This window comes from Myotis daubentonii, chromosome 18 (assembly GCF_963259705.1).
Source record: "Myotis daubentonii chromosome 18, mMyoDau2.1, whole genome shotgun sequence".
Classification (NCBI taxonomy): Eukaryota; Metazoa; Chordata; class Mammalia; order Chiroptera; family Vespertilionidae; genus Myotis; species Myotis daubentonii.
The window spans coordinates 20,760,284-20,780,634 of NC_081857.1; the positions used below are offsets into that span (position 1 = coordinate 20,760,284).

The following is a 20,351-nucleotide window of genomic DNA, read 5'->3' on the forward strand; positions in this document are numbered from 1 at the left end:
TCTCAGTCCTGGGTGAGGTGAGGTCCGCCCGTCTTCAGCTTAGTCCATGGGGTTAGACCAGAGACAAGGAGCCACACCTGAGTCCTCCCACCTATGAACATGAAAGGAAAAAGGGGAGAGGAAGGAGAAAAAGGGAGAAAGAAAGGAGAGGCGCTCAAAGCCCCAGAGAGCAGGGGTCCCCTCTGTCTCTTCTTTCTGTCACAGGGGACCCATTCTTGGGAGCTGCCCCGCTCCCTCTCTGGAAGACAGAGGCCCCGGCACCAGGAGCCATCACTCGTCCTCCACTGGGCTCCAGGGCAGTGCTTCAGCCTAACCACAGATCAAGGAAAGAATATCACATGCCCGGGTTTCCCGAAATTAAAATGGAGAATGGGGCCTCGGGGAAGGCGGCCTGGATAATTAAAGCATTAATTCAGACTGGTTTGCCCGAGAGCGACGGGCTCCTGAAAGCACCACTCAATTTCTCCCACTAAATATTGGTGGCTTCGAGGCAGTCGCCAGGCCAGGGCGCAGGGTCTTAAAAGACCCCCTTCCTCTCGGGGCCCGTCCCGTCATCCTCAGGGAAGTATTCAGGGCAGCAATGTCAGGGGCGTGAGGGAGTTCACTCAGAATGTCCCTCCGATGAGTGACGGCTGGATAAGGAATGGAAAGGCCAGGCACACCAGGAACCTGCGGTACAGGGGAGGCAAGGGGCTTGCTCGAGCTCACACAGCGGTTGGTACGTTAAAAGGGAAGAGCGGAATCCCAAAGTCCTGATGCCAGGGAAACACCCTTTCTGACCTCCTTCCATCACATGTTTGTGGGAGCCTCATCTGCTACACCCTGATGCACACACATGCACGCACACACGTGTATCCCTTCTACACAGCCTGTCTCCTGGTTGTCACTCAGCTCCTCTGCACTTTTGCCCAAGATGCTCCCCCACCTAGCAGCCCTCACACCTTCACTGCCTCTCCATTGTCGCCTCTCTTCAAGGCCTTGGCTCAAGGCCTCTTCTCTATCATCACCTTTAAATTTTTTTTTAATTTTTATTTTTTTCCAATTACAATTTACATTCAATATTATGTTGTATTAGTTTCAGGTATACAGTATCGTAGTTAGACAATCATACACTTTACAAACTGGTCCCCCTATTTCCAGTACCCACCTGGCACTGTACATAGTTGTTATGATATTTTTAAAATATATTTTTATTGATTTTAGAAAGGAAGGGAGAGGGAGAGATAGTAGAATCAATGATGAGAGAGAATCATTGATCTGATTGGCTGCCTCCTGCACCCCTCCTACTAGGGATCAAGCCTACAACCCAGGCATGTGCCCTGACCAGGAATCGAACTGTGACCTCCTGGTTCACAGGTCGACACTCAACCACTGAGCCACGCCAGCCGGGCTGTTATGGTATTATTGACTATTTTCCCTATGCTGTAGTTTACATTCCTGTGACTGTTTTGTAACTACCAATTTTTACTTCTTAATCCCTTCACCTTCTCACCCATCTTCCCACCCCCTTCCCTCTGGTAACCTTCAGTCTGTTCTCTGTGTCTATAAGTCTGTTTCAATTCTGTTTGTTTACTTTGTTTTTTAGATTGCACATATCAGTGAAATCATATGGTATTTGTCTTGCTCTGTCTGACTTACTTAACTTAGCATAATACCTTCTAGGTCAGTGGTCGGCAAACTCATTAGTCAACAGAGCCAAATATCAACAGTACTTCTTCAAAATAGACTCACCCAGGCCAAAAACCGACTTCTGCCCATGGGCCACGAAGTTTCAATCGCACTGTACGCGCGCCCGCACGTGGTATTTTGTGGAAGAGCCACACTCAAGGGGCCAAAGAGACGCATGTGGCTCCCGAGCCGCAGTTTGCCGACCACGTTTCTAGATCTATCCATGCTGTTGCAAATGGTAAGGTTTCATTCTTTTTATGGCCACATAATATTACATTGTATGTATGTACCATAGCTCTTTCATTCATTCATCTATTGATGGGTGCTCGGGCTGCTTCCATATCTTGGCTATTGTAAATGATGCTGCAATGAACATGAGGCTACGTACATTCTTTTGATTCATGTTTTGGGTTTCCTCAGATATCGACCCAGGAGTGGAATCACTGGGTCATAAGGCAATTCCATTTTAAATTTGTGAGGAACCTCAGCACTGTTTTCCATAGTGGTTACACCAATCTGCTTTCTCAGGTGGGCCTCTTCATCTGTCCAGGTGGCAATACTTCCTCCTTAAAAAGGACATAAATACCCTCTTCGTTAACATCTAAGGATCAGATGAAATCGCATCTATGGAAGAGTCTTTTAGAAAATGTAAGATGATAAGAAAGGGCCTGAAACAAACCCATTCTTCGGGAAGAAGTAAAAACAGATAGTGCATCATTGACCAAGTTCGGAATGAGTGGCAATGCTGAGGAGGGTTGGTTTGCTTTCTCTCTAGAGACACTATAGCACCCAGGCCAGGAAGGTGGGGAGCGTGCAGTGGCTATTTCTAAGGCATAATGAGATCCCTAGTAGTTAAGAGTATGGATCTTTACGATAACACATGAAAGCTAAACTAAAGCCATAGGAATGACTTTAATAAGAAATATAATGAAAGAGATTAGACAGCCCAGAAATAAATTGCCATGTATATGGTCATATGATTTCTTATAAGAGGCCAAAACTATTCAATGGAGAAAGGACAGTATGTTCAACAAATGATACTGAGAAAACTGGATATACGCCTACAAAACAATTCATTTAGACCCGTACCTTGTACCATATACAAAAAATTACCTCAAAATAGATCAAAGACCTAAATGTAAGAGATAAAACTATAAAACTCTTAGAAGAAAATAGGGGAAAAAAAGCTTTCTAACATTAAATTTGGCAATGATTTCTTGAATATGACACCAAATACACAGGAAACAACAATAAAAAAAATGTAAATTGGACTTCATTAAAATTTAAAATTATTCTGCATTAAGGGACACTGTCAACACAGTGAAAAGGCAGCCTACAAAATGGTAGAAAATATTTACATATTTTATAAAGGTTTATTATAAAGAATTTCTACAACTCAAAAAAAAACAAACAACCCAATTTTAAAATAGGCAAAGTACTTGAATAACAGACATTTCTCCAAAGAAGATATACAAGTGATCAATAAGCACATGAAAAGATGCTCAAATCACTAATCATTAGGGAAGTGTTCATCAAAACCACAATGAGATACCAATTTATGCCCATTAGGGTGGATATTATTTTTACAAATAATAACAGACGTTGGTGAGGATGTGGAGCAATTGGAACCCTTGTACACTGCTGGTGAGAATGTAAGTGGTACAGCCACTGTGGAAAACAGTATGGCAGTTCCTCAAAAATATTAAACCTAGAATTACCGTATGATGTAGTAATCCCACTTCTGGCTACATACGCAGAGGAATTGAAAGCAGGGGCTCAAACAGAGATTTGTAGTCCCATGTTCAGAGCAGCCAAAAGGTGGAAGCAATCCACGTACCCACTGATGGCTGAATGTATAAACAAAACATGCTACATATTCAACCTTAAAAAGAAAAAGAAGCCTGATGCATGCTACAACATAGATGAAACTTGCAGCAATTATTCTAAGTGAAATAAGCCAGTACAAATGGACAAACATTGTCTGATTTTAATTATATTAGGTACCTTGGGGAGACAAATTCAGAGACAGACAGTAGAATGGTAGTGTCCAGGGGCTGTGGGGGGCGGCGGGTGGGGGGCGGGCAATGGGGAGTTATTTTTTAATGGGTGTGCAGTTCCAGTTTGGGAAGAAAGGAAAGCTCTAGAGACGGAAGGTGATTATGGCCTTCATGTGAATGTACTTAAAGTCACTAAAATGAACACTTAAAAATGATTAACATGGTACATTTTATGTTATATTTTACCACAATAAAAAGTAAAGAGCCCTAGCCAGTTTGACTCAATGCTAGAGTGCTGGCCCACAGACTTAAGAGTCCCAGATTGCATTCCAGTCAAGGGCATGTACCTTGGTTACAGGCTCGATCCCCAACCCTGGTTGGGGCCATGTGGGAGGCAACCAATCAATATGTTTCTCACGTGGATGTTTCTCTCTCTCTCTCCCTAATTCCACTCTCTTTAAAAATCAATGGAGAAAATATCCTTGGGTGAGGATTAACAAAAAAATAAGGATAAAAATAAACAAACCTTAAGTAGTATATATACAAAGAAGAGTATAAATCTTAGAGTCCACCCTCCTGGGTTTGAATCCTTCCTACTCCATTTCATAATTATGTCACCTTAGGCAAGGTGCTTAACATTTCTAGGTCTCAGTTTCCTCATCCATAAAGTGGTAATATTGTCACTACCCACAATATCGGGTGTTTTGAGGCACTAGAGGACTTAGAATAGTGTCCGTCACATTGTCAGTGCTTAATGAGTAGTAGCAGTTCCTCATTTATTATTGTCCTTACCAGACATTCACTGAGCACCTATTACATCTAGGCAGTAGGCCAAGTGCTGGGAACATAGTGACAAATAGGATGGGATCCTGATTTTAAGAACTTCACCCCCTTAGTAAAAGGGACCCTAAATTATGACTAGTATATCCTCACTCAGGCCCTCACTTTTGAAGTGTTTTGAAAGTCAAAATGGAAGCACCTCATCGAGAAGAAAAACAAGAGACTCAATTATTGAGCATCTAACGTGTTTCCTAATGGTGAGACCTGTCTGTAAACAGAAGGGGCTGTCTTCGGTGCACTGAGTGGTCTGCACAGCTGCTTGTCAGACATGTTGCAGAAGAGCAGAGGGTGAGTCCAGGTGATCGTGGGCCCCATACAGCTCTGAGAGTCTGTGATGCTCTAAGGTGAGGGCCAGGACTGGACTATGAGCAGCTTGGCTGGGGGGAGGCTTTGCAGACATCTCTGCTTCGTGACATCATCCCACTTCCCCCCAGCAGGAGCCACACGTCTCCATATGTCAGGTGTGGATTCAAATCCAAAATGACAGACAGGATTTTCACAGCTGAACGGACAGGAACCGAGGCACGGTCATCCCTGGACGACAGACAGAAAGGGGAGGACGCCCAAAGAGGCGGCCGCCACGGCCTTTTCCGGGCCAGTGCAAGCTGCAGGCTCCGGGCCTTGGAATGAAACATGGAAGCAGGATTCATGAGTGAACACCTAGAAGACAGCACCCCAAGGCTGGCTGTGAACCCAGAGAGGGAGCCCCAGCTAGTCCAGCCACCCAGAGGAGTCCGAGACCTTATCTTTTAAGGGAGAGAAAAGAGGTCTCTTTCTAGGGGGTTTGCGGGCATCCTGCGTGGAGAAAGCGGGTGTCCCCTCTCGGTCTTGACACGTCATCGGCAGTCCAGACTTCAAGTGCAGGGCCGAGTCGGGGCTGAGGAAAAGGAAGGGGAGGGTCTCAGCCAGTCAGCTTCCCTCGGGGTCTCAGGGGAAAGACAGCCCAGCTTCCCTTTGCTGAGTTCCTGACTTTCTGCTTTCCTGGGGTGCAGGGTGGAGGGAACTGTAATGTGGTCGGGGAGGCCTCACTGATAAGGTGATGTTGCAGCAGACGCCTGCAGGGGGTGAAGGGCAAGCCACGCAAATACCTGCAGAAGAGCATCCCGGGCAGAGGGAACAGCAAGTGCAGAGGGTCAGAGGCTAAGCGGGTGCCAAGCGCATTAGGGACCGCAAGGATCTGTGTGACGAGATCAGGGAGAGACAGCGGAAGAGTTACAGGATGTGAGGTCAGAGAGGTAAGGGGCGGGGAGGGATTCAGAGCCTGTAGGGCTTGTAGGCCACAGTAAGGATCTGGCTTCTCCTCTTGATGAGCTGGAAAGCTGCGGAAGGGTTTTCAGCAGGAGAGGGAGATATTCTGGCTTACAGTTGTTAAAAGGTCCGTGGGGCTGCTGGGTCAAGAATTCACTCCAATCAGGAAGCGTGGCCGTGTGGCCGCCTGCTTCAGGCAGCAGTAGGCGCTTGCGACAATCCTGGAGAGAGGTGACAATAGCTTGCACCGGGTGGTGGCAGCGGAGGTGGTGAGACGTGGAGGCATTCTGAAGACAGAGCCAAGAGGATTTGCTGACAGACTGGATGTGGGGAGTGAGAGGAAAAAGGAGGTGTCAAGGATGACGCTAAGATGTTTTTGGCCTAAGCTACTAGAAAGATGGAGTTTTCATTAACGGAGATAGCAAAATTGAAGAAAAAGCGGGTTTTATGCTGAAGATCTAGAAATCGCATTTGGACATGTAAGGGTTGACATGTCTCTTGGACATCCATGTGGAAATGTCTCATGGGCAGCTGGAGAGACACACGTAGTGTTCAGGGAAAAGACCTAGCTAGAGCTACGTGTTTAATATCATATTAAGCGTAAGAGTTGATATTCACATGCACTTAGCTATATATTTAATATTTAGAAGTCTTCCGTGTGTAGGGCTCTGGATAAGTGATTGTAGATAAAGAAGAAAAGAGGCCTGAGGACTGAGCCTAGGGAATCCAAAATTCACAGGTTGATTAATGAGGAAAAATGAACAAAAGCCCCCAAGGGTTACGCATGGCATGAGAAGAACCCCAGAAGAGGGCGCTGTGTCCCGAAAGGCATTTCAAGGAGAAAGGCGTGATCAGCTGTGAAGTGTTGCTGATAAGTCAGGTATCTCAGGGAGAGAACTGAAAATTGACCACTGGGTTTGACAACAGGATGGTCACTGATGATCTTAGAAAGAATAAATGTTGGGTGTCGGGGCAAAGGGGAGCCTCGTTAAAAACGTTCAAGCCCGGCTGGTGTTGCTCAGTGGTTGAGCATCAACCTATGAACTGGGAGGTCACAGTCCGATTCCTGGGCAGGGCACAGGCCTAAGTTGCAGGCTCAATCCCCTGTATGGGGTGTGTAGGAGGTAGCTGATCAATGATTCTCTCTCATTATTGATGTTTCTATCTCTCTCTCCCTCTCTCTTCCTCTCTAAAAATCAATAAAACAGTATTTTTTTTAAAAAAGAAAGACAGTTCAAAAAGAGTGGGGGTAGCCAAATAGTGCAGGGAAAATCTCTCTTTATAAATTATTCTAACTAACAAGTGAGGAAGGAATGGAGAGGATTACAATATCCACATTTTATAAGGCCCAATGAAACAGACAATCCAGGCAGGGGTGAGCACACTATGGCTCTTGGGCTCTATCTGGCCTGCTTGGTTGTATAAATAAAGTTTTACTGGCACTCACCCATGCCCGGCCATGTATGTATTGGTCATGGCTGCTTCCCCACTGCAGTGGCAATGTTGAGTAGTTGAGATAGAAACGGCATGGCCCACAGACTGAAATATTTACTGTCCGGCCCTTTATAGAAAAGGTTGGCCAACTCCGATCTGGGCAATGATTTTCAGTGGCTGCTAATGTCACAAGAAGAGAAAAAAACAGACATTAAGTGCCTCTGATAGAAATACATATTCCCCCAGGAAGTCATCTTGCAAAATAATAATAAAAAAAATCAAATCTAAATCAAATAGAACTAAGTACCAGTTCACAGGGAACAAAATATTCAACAACACAAAGGAGGTGCAACCAGGAACATCTACAATGTGGGAAAATCTACAGAAAAAAAGACCATGTTTCTTCAACAAATAAACTGTAAGGCTAAACGCAAAGTGGGGAAAGAAACCTACAGAATAAGATTTTTTAAAAACCTCTCAGCTACGTATAATGTGTAACCCTTATTTGGATTCAGATTTACACAAACGAATTGCAAAAAACAAAGACAAAAAAATTATATAATTGGGGAAATTTGAACACCAACTGGATATCTGAAGATATTATGACAATATTGTTAATTTGAGCAAGTGTGGTAATGCTATTATGGTTATTTTTCTGATCCATTATCTGTTAGTGACTGGTACTTAAATATTTATGAATGGAATGATATGATGGCTGGGATTTGTTTCAAAATAAGCCAGCGGGAAGGTAGAGAAGGGAGATTTAGGTGGGGAAAGAACTGGTTGATAATTATTGAAGCTGGGTGGTAATGCTTGAGGGTTCATTATACTATTCTGCTATGTTAGTATATGTTTGAAATTTTCCACAATAAAAAGCTAATTCAGAAAGGGAGAGAGAGAGAATAAAAGGAGAGAATCTGGACCCAACAGCTATAAACAACTCTCTGAGGAACTGCACTGCATTGAAAAAAAGGAGAAATGGAATGATTTCTGGAGGAGGAAAAAAACGTTTTAAAAACATGGTCACCTCCACCAGGCTGTCCCTTCCCAGGCCCTGGGCTCTCAGTGGAGTTTCACTGCTCCTCGGGCTGCTCTCCTAACCCTCCCCCTCTGAGCCTGGGGCAGAAGGTGCAGTTTCGACCTTTCCAAGCTGCCCTCTAACTGCACTCAGTCCTACAGCCGAAAGGTTAACCAAAAAGACAAGGAGCATGAGAACACAGCTCAGAGGATGCGCTGGCCACAAGGACACTCTGGTTCAGGGAAGCAGTGATGGGGTGGGTGGGGAGAGGTGTCGAGGGCTTCCTGGAGGAGGAGACCCTGGAATTCAGCTGGAGAGGAGAAAGCAGGGCATGCTGGGAGGGAAGAAATGTGAGCTGAGTCCGAGGCCTGAGGGGAAGCCCTTCCACAGAATGGGACCGAATTCCTGTTGGAAGGGGCTGCGAATGACACTCTGCTGTGTCACTACCGACTGCTTCCTGTGGCCAGGCTGACCCACGCCCAGCTTTCTGGATGGCACCTGGGCCTACAGCTGCGGAAGGAACGCTTCAGCCAGGGCCGCCCCAGGCCTGCCTCTCCACCTGGCACCTCTGCCTCCACCTCTGCCCAGTCCTCCCGTGACTCACAATGCTGAGATTACTGACATGGGTGATCCAACCAGGCTCCAAGTACAATGGGCCTCGCGAGGCCCCGGGCTTCCCTAAGATTGTATGAATATGTGGGGTGTGCATTTTACCAGGTAAATTTTCAAAAAATTCTTCGACTCCAAAGGGTCGCTGTACTAGAGGTTTAATAATTTTTTTTATATACTGGACTTTGGGCGAGGTCTTGGTTATAATTATATCTGTTAGGGCCCCTCCTAACCCCCCTTTCCAAACAGAAGATTGCTTCTGGACCAATGGCTATGAGAATTAAAATTCTTCAATAGCCAGTTAATGGCAATGCAGACCCCGAGCGTCCTCTGCCTTTATGGGCCAAACAAAACGGCACACCTACAGGAGCTATTCTCCACACACTGACATTATCTGCATTTTCCAAGCCCTGATTAAAGCAAATTACTCACTGGTACTTCATATTTAGGCATTGAGAATTTTGCTATGAAAACTTTAAAAAGCAGAGTAAAGCAATAAAATGGGCTGTAATTTGTATTTTTTAATTGAATTCTGTTTGCCTCTAAAAATCAGCACACACACACACCCCCAAACCCTCACAACTTTACATCCCCACCAAAGCCATGCCTAAGAGGATGTGGGATCCGAGACAACCTACACTGCCTGCTTCCCTCAAATGTTCCCACCAACATTTACTGAGCACCCCTCTGCCTTCTGCCTTCTCTCCCCTCCCCTGAGAGCCCAGCACCATCCCCGATCCTAAAGGAGTCTCATCGCCTCTATGTTTGCTGATTGTTTATACTGATCCAAACTCCACACACATCCTGTGAGGTAGGTCCTACTCCTGCATACATTTAAGGAAGCTGAGATTCAGAGACAGTGAGTGTGCAGAGCTGCTTAGCAATGAATGGGAGAGTCAGGACCCTATCTGAAAGCTGCCTGATCCCAGGGCTGGAGCTCTAAGCCCTGCTCCCCAGAACTGAGTCCCCATCTGCCTGGTGAGATCAGTTAGGAGGCTGACTCCTCTGACACCCTTCTGGACTCCCCCCTCCCCCCCACAAGAGACCCTGTCACAGGGACCTGAGCAGCTTTATGCTCCAGCAACAGAGTCCCAACAATTCTAGGATGCCAGCAAGCCTGTCCCGCCTTCCTGGGGAGAGCGTGCAGGGGCCGGGGACAGCGGCTGCAGCCACACCAAGCACCCAGCTCCCAAGCACCTTCCTCCGCTGGCCTGACCAGGTGCTTCGCTCTGCTCACCCTAGGCAGCCAGCCTCCCCGGGATGACTAAGGTTCGCTTTGACATTTCTGAGATGCTTCTGCCTTTGGTTTCAGTCATAATGAACTAGAGGCGGGCAGAGAACAGGGGAAGAGAGGGGGCTTGGAGGAGGTGGCCATGGTAGGGAGAGGTGGTGGGCAAAAGCCAGAGGAAGCTGGAGGTAGAACGCAGCCCTGGGACCAGGAGACCCGCACAGGTCAGGGGGTGAGCTGAGGAAGGGCCCATCCCAGAACAGCTGATCAGCACTATCTCTTTAGGGGTTGGTTTGCTCAGTATGGAGGCATCACCCCAGCCTGGTAGTGAAGGCGGAGGGGGGGAAGGTGGAAGGGGAAGGAGGAAGGAGTGCGCAGGGAGGAACAGTGCTGAGTCCTGACTCAATTTCCCCTAAAGGGCTTCACGTTCTCAGAAGCAGAGCAGCTTCAATTCCTCTGAGGTGTCCCTCATCCTTCCCTGTCCAGAGCCAGGGACTAGGAGGCACCAGATCCAGTTTCCTACCCCGCCCCCCTTCGCTCCCTTGGACCTTTATGTATCCCCCCAACAGTTATGGCGCCACTGCTATGTGCCGGGATGGTGCTGAGCTCTGTGACACAGCAATGAACAATAGGCACACGGTTCCAATCCTCCAGAAATGTTCTGCCTGGGGGACAGATATTAAATATACACAGAAACTAGGCGAGTGCAGGACACTACAAGAATGCAAGATTTGGAAGGGCCCAAATGAAATGGACTGTGGGAGAGGGTAGTTGTCTAGGAAGATCTTGCTGAAGAATGGCATTTAAATTGAGACTTGAACAAGGAGTATGCATTAACCATGTAACTGGACAGTTAGAGGATGAAAGAATTAAGGAGAGAGGGAACAGCACGTACAAAGGCCCTGTGGTGAGGGGAGCTAGGCACACTCTATGGGAGTCAGTGTGGCTAGAGGGTGGTGGAGGGTGGTGGGTGAAGGAGAGAGTCATAGGAGTGGAAGCTGGAGAGAGCAGGGGATGACAACATGCAGGGCACACAGGCCATGGCCAACACGTTGGACTTCAAGCTGAGAAGTGGCATGATCATGTTGATTTTTCAGGATTGTGTGAGCGACCATGTGGAGCATGGATCTGTGAAGGGGACAGAGAGGAAGTGGAGAGATCAGTTAGGAGGCTGTTGTGGTCATCTACATAGGAGACGATGATGACTTGGTCAAGGTGGCGGCCATGGAGCACAGAGAAGAATACAGGACTAAGGAGTAGTCAAGCAGTTAGAGTGAAAGGGTTGGACTGCCTAAGGTCATGGAGAGGTGCAAGCACCAACAGTGACCCTGGACTTCTGGGTGCATGAAGGTGCACTCACCAAGGGAGAAAAAGCTGGAGAAGACTTTAGTCTGAACACATTAAATCTGAGATGCCTCTGGGACAGCCAAGGGGAGGCTTTTTAAAAAAAGCTGTCAGATATAGAGTTCCAGGTCTTAAAAGAGAGATCTGAGCTAGAAGTATAACTCTGAGACCCATCACTGCATTTGCACAGAAGGAGCAGGGCAGGGACACTAAGGCAGGCCCCCTCCTAGGAGGCAAGGATCCCCCCCTCCCCACCAACCGCACCCACCCACCGCTGCCAATAGCTGAGTTTGGCTAGAGGGCTTCCCAAAGGCCTTGCTGAGCAGCCTTAGATTGCACAGCAGGTCAGGACCCTTGCTCCCAACCATCCATCACTCAGGGTCACACTTGCATGGTGCTCAGAGAGTTCTCCCAGCCTTTCTCATTGTCCTCCTCCTCACCTTTCATAGGAGCTTCTCCTAATTAAATCTTTGCACATTTAATCTGATATTTATGTCTGCTTCTTGGAGGACCTTCCCACGTTGAGTCTCACCTTGACCCTGTGACTTGCTTTAGGAATGGAACACTAGCAAATGTGACACAAGCGAAGGATTAAAAAAGGCTTGTGCAACCATTCTGCAACCATTGAGGCTAGCCTGGGCTAGCCTTTCTGAGCATGGTGCTCAGAGAGTTCTTCCAGCCTTTCTCATGGCCCTCCTCCTTACCTTTCATAGGAGCTTCTCCTAATTAAATCTTTGCACATTTAATCTGATATTTATGTGATAGCATCCTCACATGTGCACTTCAGAAAGAGGCTATGGCCACAGTGTAGAATATGACTTTGAGGAAGACAAGACATGTGCAGGAGACCAAGAGAGAGATGATGAGTGCAGTGATAGTAAGGGTAAGAAGGGACAGAATTCTGTGGCATTAAGGAGGAACTATCAGCAGAACATTCTCACTAACAGGATGTAGATGACAGGACCAGGCAAGAGGGAGGAAGAGGAGTCACAGGTGACTCCCAGATTCCTGGGTTGGACAGCTGGATGGGTGGTGAAGCCACCTGCTGAACGAGGCTCTATGAGAAGAGGACAAAACTGGGTAAGTGATGATGGGTTCAGTGTGGAGAAAGGCAAGCTGGAGGTACTAGGAAGTGCTGGAATAGAAATGTCCAGTAGTTAGTTGGAGAGAAATTCTGAAACTCAAAAAAGAATCCTGGGTTGGAAAACAAACGTGGAAGTCATCAGCAGATGGAGGATGGCCGAAGCAAAGGGAAGGGAAGAAATCCCTTGGGAGAGTGTGTAGCATAAGAAGTGAAAAGGGCCAGGGCTGGGACCAGGAAGCACCTACGTTTAAGGATCGGTCACTCAGTTCCCATCTGGAGGAGGAGCCCCGCCAGAGCTGACCAGAGGAAAGATGGCCAAGATGCCATGAGATACCGCTCCATCTGGGCTGCTCCCACAGTCTGCTCAAAAGTCTGTTGTAAATGACCAAGAAAGCAATTAGCACTAAGGTGCTCATGGTTGGTAACAGATGTGTCCAGAAATATCTGAATTTTCTTTGGGGGCTAAACCTCACAGTAGGGCTTTAAAGCCAAGACTTGAGTCAAATCCTGGCTCCACCACCTACTGTGATCTTGAATTCTGGAGGCCTTTGTTTGTTTGCATAAAACAAGAATAGCAATGTGTACTGCTTAATCCCATCACCTTTTTCACCCACTCCCCCCTTCCCTATCTGGCAACCGTCAAAATGTTCTCTGTGTATGTGAGTCTGTTTCTGACCTGCTTGTTTATTTTGTATTTAGATTCCACATTTAAGTGAAATCGAATGGCATTTGTCTTTCTCTGTCTGACTTTTTTCACTCAGCACAGCACCCTCTAGGTCAGCCGTGGGCAAACTACGGCCTGTGGACCGGATCCGGCCCATTTGAAATGAATAAAACTAAAAAAAAAAAAAAAAGACCGTACCCTTTTATGTAATGATGTTTACTTTGAATTTATATTAGTTCACACAAACACTCCATCCATGCTTTTGTTCCGGCCCTCCGGTCCAGTTTAAGAACCCATTGTGGCCCTCGAGTCAAAAAGTTTGCCCACCCCTGCTCTGGGTCCAACCAGGTTTTTTGCAGATGGCAAGATTTCATTCTTTTTATGGCCGAGTGATATCCCATTGTATATATATATACACACCATAAGGAATATAGTCGGTAATATTGTAATAACTATGTATGGTGTCATATGGGTACGAGATTTATCAGGGTGATCACTTCAAATAAATTATATAAATGTCTAATCACTATGTTGTACACCTAAAACGAATGTAATATTGGCGTCAAATGTAATTGAAAAATAAAAATAATATTTTCTAAAAACAGGAGTAACAATTCCTATTATCTCAAAGAGGTGTTAGAGATACCAAGTTTCTGGCACATGTTTTCATCTATGCCTCTCTCGATGGTTCTAAACCTTGGAGGGTTTGGCCAGCCCATTTCTGATTCAGGATATCTAAGATGATGATCCTGCTGCTGGTCCAGGAACCACCCTTTGGGACAGGACGTTCCCCTAAAGGACCCCACCATGTGAGTGAATACCTATTCCATGTACCTCCAACTAGTCTTGTGACCCTAGAGAAGGGCTGTGGGCTCAGAGCTCTAGGCGCTAAGTGCAGGAAGCAGGACAAAGCAATGGGAAGGTGAAGGACAGGGACAGGCACATAGTCTTCTCCCTCAGCTGTCACCCAAGACATCTCAAGGGCTACACGTTGAGTGATTCACACCTGCAAGTTTGAAAAGCCATGACTCACTGGAATCAGTAGGTGGGCTGCATTGACTCAACCCTCAGAGAGGGTGGCAGGGAGGGGAGCAGGTCTGCAAAGTCACAGCCAACAGCCAGCAGAATGGACTGAGGTCTCCTGGGCACCTGATGAGCCAGGCCCAGGCCGGGAGAGAAGCGGGAGAGGGCAGCAAAGCTGGAGGAAGGCAGGGACCCAGAGGGTGCAGAAACATGGGAAATGAAACCTTCTTCCCAGTTGTGGAGGGCGAGAGGGAGCCTGTGGCATCGCCTACCAATTTCAGATAAGTTAGCCTCTTCTCTGGGTTAAGAAGACCTTGAAAAGCCCGAAAAGCAATCTGGAGCTTCCCTGGGAAGTCTACTCCCTCAGAATTGTCCACCCTTCTCCATCCCTCTCTGCCCTGGTGATGCCCAAGGAATTTTTCTACTCTCCCCAAGACATCATGGATACAAATCATCAGGAAAGCCCAACAGTGGCAAGAGTGGAAGGAACAAAGGTGAGTCACAGGCATAACCTTATTTTCTTTCTTCCTTACATTTTTTTTTACAGTTTACATTCAGAATTACTTTGTATGGGTTTCAAGTGTGCAGTATGATGGTTAGACAATCATATGCTTTACAAAGTATATGATACTGCCAGTTCCCACCTGGCACCATACAGTTATCACAGTATAACTGACTAGACTCCTTATTCTGTACTTCACATCCTCATAACTATTTTGTCACTACCAATCTGTACTTCTTAAACCCTTACCCTCTTCCTCGCAGTCCTCCACACCCCCCCCCCAACCCTCTGGCAAGCATCAGGCTGCTTCCTGTACCTATGAGTCTGTCTCTGTTTTGCTTGTTTGTTTACAATGTTATTTAGATTCCACATATAAGTGAAATCATGGTACTTCTCTCTGATTGGCTTATTTCACTTAGCATAATACCCTCTAGGTCCATCCATGCTGTCGCAGATAGTAAGATTTTGTTCTTTTTTATGGCTGAGTAATATTTCATTTTATGTACCACAGCTTTTTATCCATTCATCTATTGATAGACATTTGGGTTTATTTTATTTCTTAAAAATCCTTCTAAACTCCCAATTATATATACATAATTTTTAACCCACATTTACTACCATGCTAGGTACTGAGATTACAACTATTAATTAGTCAAAATGCTTACCCCTCGAGAAATTTTGCCTGAGATATAATATGTGGGGCACTTATTTTATAGTCCACACACTTTCATGTACAACTGCACTTATTCCTCACAATGGCCACGGAGAGTTGGTTATGTGGATCCAATCTCATTTCTGCCATTCTGATTGGCTGAGATATTACCTCCTCAGAAGCCTTGCCTGACATTCCCAGCCAGTGCCACGTCACCCTAGATTAATATTCTGAGTGACATTTATCACTGTCTGATTTTTTTCTACAAATTTACTTCTTTATTTATTGTCTCTCTCTTCCTGCCAATTCAATATAAAAGTAGGAAACTTGTCTGCTTTATTCACTGCTGTATTCCCAGGACCCAAATCATGCCTGGCCCAGAACAGGCACGCAGGATACATCTGCAGAAGGAAGGAGGGTGGGGGAACGGTGCGAGAGGAGGAACGGGACACAGGGAGAGGCTGGGATTCTTCCACTAAGTGGCAGAGCTGAGACTCACAGCTCGGGCTTTGCCCCCAGCCCAGTTCTTTCCCCTGCACCCAATCTGGGGGCCACTCTGGGCCAGCACCAGGTTCTGAGGTTGGCTGGCTAGTTCTCAGCACTCTCAACTCATTAACCCAGAGCCTGAGATCCAACAAAAAGAGGAGCAGGTATGTGTCCACCGGTCATTACAAATCCCTTCCCTTAAAGAAGGCATGAAAATCTGCTTGTATGTAGGATCATCACACTCAAGAAAACATCAACCAAGGACCAAATAAGTCAAGAGAGATTACATATACTTTTTTTAAGAGGAAGAAATATAAAGTATTCTTTTTAAATTAAGAACAAAGAATAAAATTCCTATTCAGTAAATGAAACAAAAAATTGGGGGGGGGGGGGTGTTGTGAGATAAAATCATAGAATGGCATTGCTCTATGAGAGGGCTTCAAGCGACCAGTGGACCAAGGCACCTTCTCTGAAAGATGTGTCCTGGGCCCGCGGATCGATAATGTAGCGGAGGCCAGGGAGTTAACTGACTTGCCCGTGGCCTGTGGCCAGTAAAGACTAGAGCAAGACCGGGTCCATCATGCCACTGGTAAAAGAAATGAAGACTTCTTCAAAGCACTGTGCTTAGAAACAGAAACCATTTATTTGAGAGTGAAAACCATGTCATTTTCATCTGAAAACCATGTCATTTTCATCTTTATTTGCCCCTCCTCCTAGCAAAAGGCTGTGTACACATCTGTTCATGAGAAAGTGGGGATCCCCCCAAAAGATACGTATGAGAGGCATAAACCAGACTCATCTGCAGTCCAGAAAACACAGAGAGCTACTTTGACCTCAGGTTGCATTTTTGCAACTACAGTGGCATTTCCATCGTTAAAAGGCGTGCCCATCGGTGTGGCCCTAGATGTTGCTACCCAGGTTATCAATCCCCAGGTTATAAACCCAGGTTATAAAAAGCCGCAGGGTGCTGCCCTGCCCCAGGCGGCAGTATCTGGCCTGTAACCAAGACAGCATCACACCTTCCTGCTGGTGCCTCCAGCTCTGCGCCCTCCCCAACACCCAGTCAGCTGCTGCTGCTGCTGCCACCACTGACCCTTTTCAGCATCTGGAGTCTTCTCTCTTAACCCCAATCCCAGACTTGCATTTATAGGGGGAAATATTTTTCCCAACTGTGTATTTTATAAAATGTACTTTTATAAAGGCTCGGTGATTCCAGAATACCACCATATTCTGTCCTTGAATCTCATTTACTGCAAGTGCCCCAAGTCCACGCACGTGCAGCAGGCACCAGCACCCTTCAGAATCCTCGTGTCAGAAATGAGGGCTACACCCCTAACACAAGTTTTCCAGGTCACGGTGAAAGGGCACCACACATCTTTGCTTCTGCCAGTCAAGATTTACCCACAGTCAAGTCTGTACTATCACAAATGGGTTTTGTAATGGGATTTTTCATTCCAAACAGCTTTATAGTTTGTCACATGTATACTCTGTCCAATGGCCTAGGTGCATGCTCCCCAACACACTGTAAGTACCACCAGGACACACGTTCTCCCACTGTTCTACCGCCCGCCCCTTCCCCTTTACGAGCGCTGTAGCTGGGCCTATTATAGATGTTGGTTAGTAGAGTGCTGTTTCCTGCCCTTCCAATTCTCTATCACTTATTCGGGATGCAAGGTGACAACTTATTGGGGATGCAAGGTAACACGGGGCAGACAGGAGAAAAGGCTCTCCCCTGGCCGGATAAACAGCCCCACTTCTCCAGACCAGAACTGGACTGAGGCCTGCCCACAGGAGACCTGGAGCAGTCACTGCTCCTCCCCAGGATGGGTCTTGCAGGCCCCCTCCATCTATGCCTATCCATCAGCCCCATCTGCTCCCCTACCCCCCACTGGGAGAGGGGAGCCGCTCTGCCTAGGATTTGCAGATCACAGAGTGGGAAGCCCCCCTCCCCCACCGAACTGTGGCTTCTGAGATTGTCAGAACTGGGCAATACCTGCAGAGCATCTGCCCAGCCTTCATTTCCAGGCAAGATGAGACCCAGCGAGGTCAGTGGCGTGTCCAAGGGTCACATGGCTACTTCATGGGGCTGCGTCAGGGCTAGAAGTCAAGTCTCCCAGGCCAATGCTCTTTTCTCTACCCCACCCCCTGTTGTTAATACCTTCTTTCCCCCAATGTTGTTCTTGGCCTGGCTGATTTTGGGGCTACAGGGTAAATAGGAATGACGAATAGATGGAAACAATGTCTAGAATTACCCATTGAAGGCTCTCTTTTTGCCTTCATGACAGAGAGAGGCTTTGGGGAATCTAACCACGGTACTGTCAGCTGGGTGTGGTCAGGTCCCCTTGATCATCTATAGAATTACTTCTGGGCAAACCAAGGGGTGGGGAGGCTCTCTCCAAATCTAGACCCTGGTCGGCCTTTGAGAAAACTGGAGTCACTCAGCTGTGACCCTTACAGAGACAGGCTTCAATGACTAAGGCACAAACCAGGTGGTGACAGAGGCTCTGCCTTTCCTGAAACAATCCCATCACCCAGGCAACTGAGCACAGTGGAGAGGAGAGACCCCTCCAGTGATGGTGCAGACAGCAGGGCAGGGAGGAGGGGCACACACTTGAGACACCAAGAAAGGACAACACTGACAGAAAGGACAGGGGCAGCATGAAGCAAGGTCCAGGCAGGATGGCCGAGTGGACTGCCCAAGCCCTCCTCCCCCGACTCTGGAATCATCCATCACCCCAGCACCCCAAACAGGTGGGACTACATCTGTGAGCCAAACACTGACCACATCAACCTCAACACAAAGAGGCCCTATTGTAGGGAGGGCTGGCCAGCCTTGGGTTTGAATTCCAGCTCTGCCCCTACTGTCTGGGTGCACTTGAGCACGTTACTTAATGTTTCTGAGCTGCAGTTTCCTTACCTGTAAAATGAAGATAGCTACTTAATAGGGTTGGATAGGATTCATTATGGTAAAGTCTAGAAACTGGTTGGCACGCTGGCTGAAAAACAATAAGCACTCAATAAGCGGTAGCTAAACTTTCTGAGGCTCTGCAGGGACTTGGCTGTCTGGCAGAGCCATGGGCTCCCAGGGGGATGGAGCTGTGACTGACACATCCTCTCAGAATCCTCATCACTCCCTCTCACAAGCCAGGAAGTAAAAGCTGGGCATTTCCCTGCCACCGGATGCTTCTTCAACAAGATACTCCCCACCCCCAGCCTCGGGAGAGCCCAGGAGATCTGACAACAGTGATCCAACAGCTCAACCGTGTGACTTGAGGGTCACTGTACATCAGGCAGCCACCAACACAACACTCACAATTCCTGGCAGACACACGGTCTCCTGGGAGCCCCAGACTCATAAATACCACAAAGAAGCAGACAGAGAGATAGAAAGAGCTCCATGTAAATCACTCTCTATTTGTAATCCCTGTAGTCAGAGCATGAAGTTCCATCCTGGGGACGGGATCTTTGTCAAAGGAAAGAGGTTTGCATTCAGAGCTGGGTTCTCAGGGGGAACTGAAATAAAGTCCATCCGAGATCTGAGTTGGGAAGAGCCATGCCAGGAAGGAAGATGCGAGACACAGATGATGTGGAAGCATCAGATGCGGCCTCTCCAGCCGTCCCTGCCGCTCACCTCGTAGTCACTCAGTTTAATCCTCTGTCCCTATCCGTCTGGACAGTCTCTGCTGTCCACGTGTAATTATTACTAATGTCTCTGTCCACTCTCAGAAGCGTCCTGGCTTGGACAATAAATTACATGGTTACCCAAACTCCAAAGTGTAAGAACATCTTAGCTGGCCAGAGACGGAGTATGTGAGAGACAGTAGGATGGACTCAAACAGGAAAAGGTCATCTTCTAGGCTCTAGGGGCGGCTGCACAATCTACAAGACCCGCATACTTGCAGAAGAGAAAGTCTTATATTTTCCATTAGTAATTTCTCTGGAAACGGTCAACGGAAGTTTCCCCACAGTGTCCATCCTGGCTCCCGGGCCCTGTAACGACAGCCCCTTTTCTCTGGCTCTGATGTCAGCCAAGACAGAGCGATGCTCTTATTTAATTAAGCACTGGAGACATCCTTTAGTTCCACAGTAACACTTCGCTGTGCTAAGCAGAACTGGCTCCTGTCCTCTAATGGCGATGTCTCTTTGACATGGCGCTGCTCTAGGCCCCCACCGCAGGTAAGAATCAGTGTTCCAACACCATGGCCTCCAAAGGGAAGAGCATGTGAATCATTAAAGGCCCCAGATGTCGGTCATCCACCCACCCACCCACTCGGCCTGAACCACCTGCTCTGAGCAGCCAGAGTCACAGCCCAAGGAGAGGGAGGACATCCTGGCTTGAGTAAGTGGCTAAACTGCCCCTCACTCCCCAGAGCAAGGAGGACGCCTGCATCGCAGGGGGATGCGGATGGAGCCTCCCATCATCCTCTCCTGGGCAGGAGCACAAGGCAAAGACACAGAGGGCTTGGGGCTAGAAAAGGACACAACCACTCTCGCGCAGGGGGACGGGACTGCGTGGAAAGCAAGTCACTAGGGAGTCTGGCTTCCCCGCATCCC

At 47.3% G+C, this 20,351-nt stretch overlaps 1 protein-coding gene across 1 annotated transcript in view; it reads right to left on the reverse strand.

Moving 5' to 3' along the window:
• CACNA1E (calcium voltage-gated channel subunit alpha1 E) overlaps positions 1–20,351 on the reverse strand; it is a 387,287-nt gene that overhangs the window by 366,120 nt on the left and 816 nt on the right. The window lies entirely within an intron of this gene.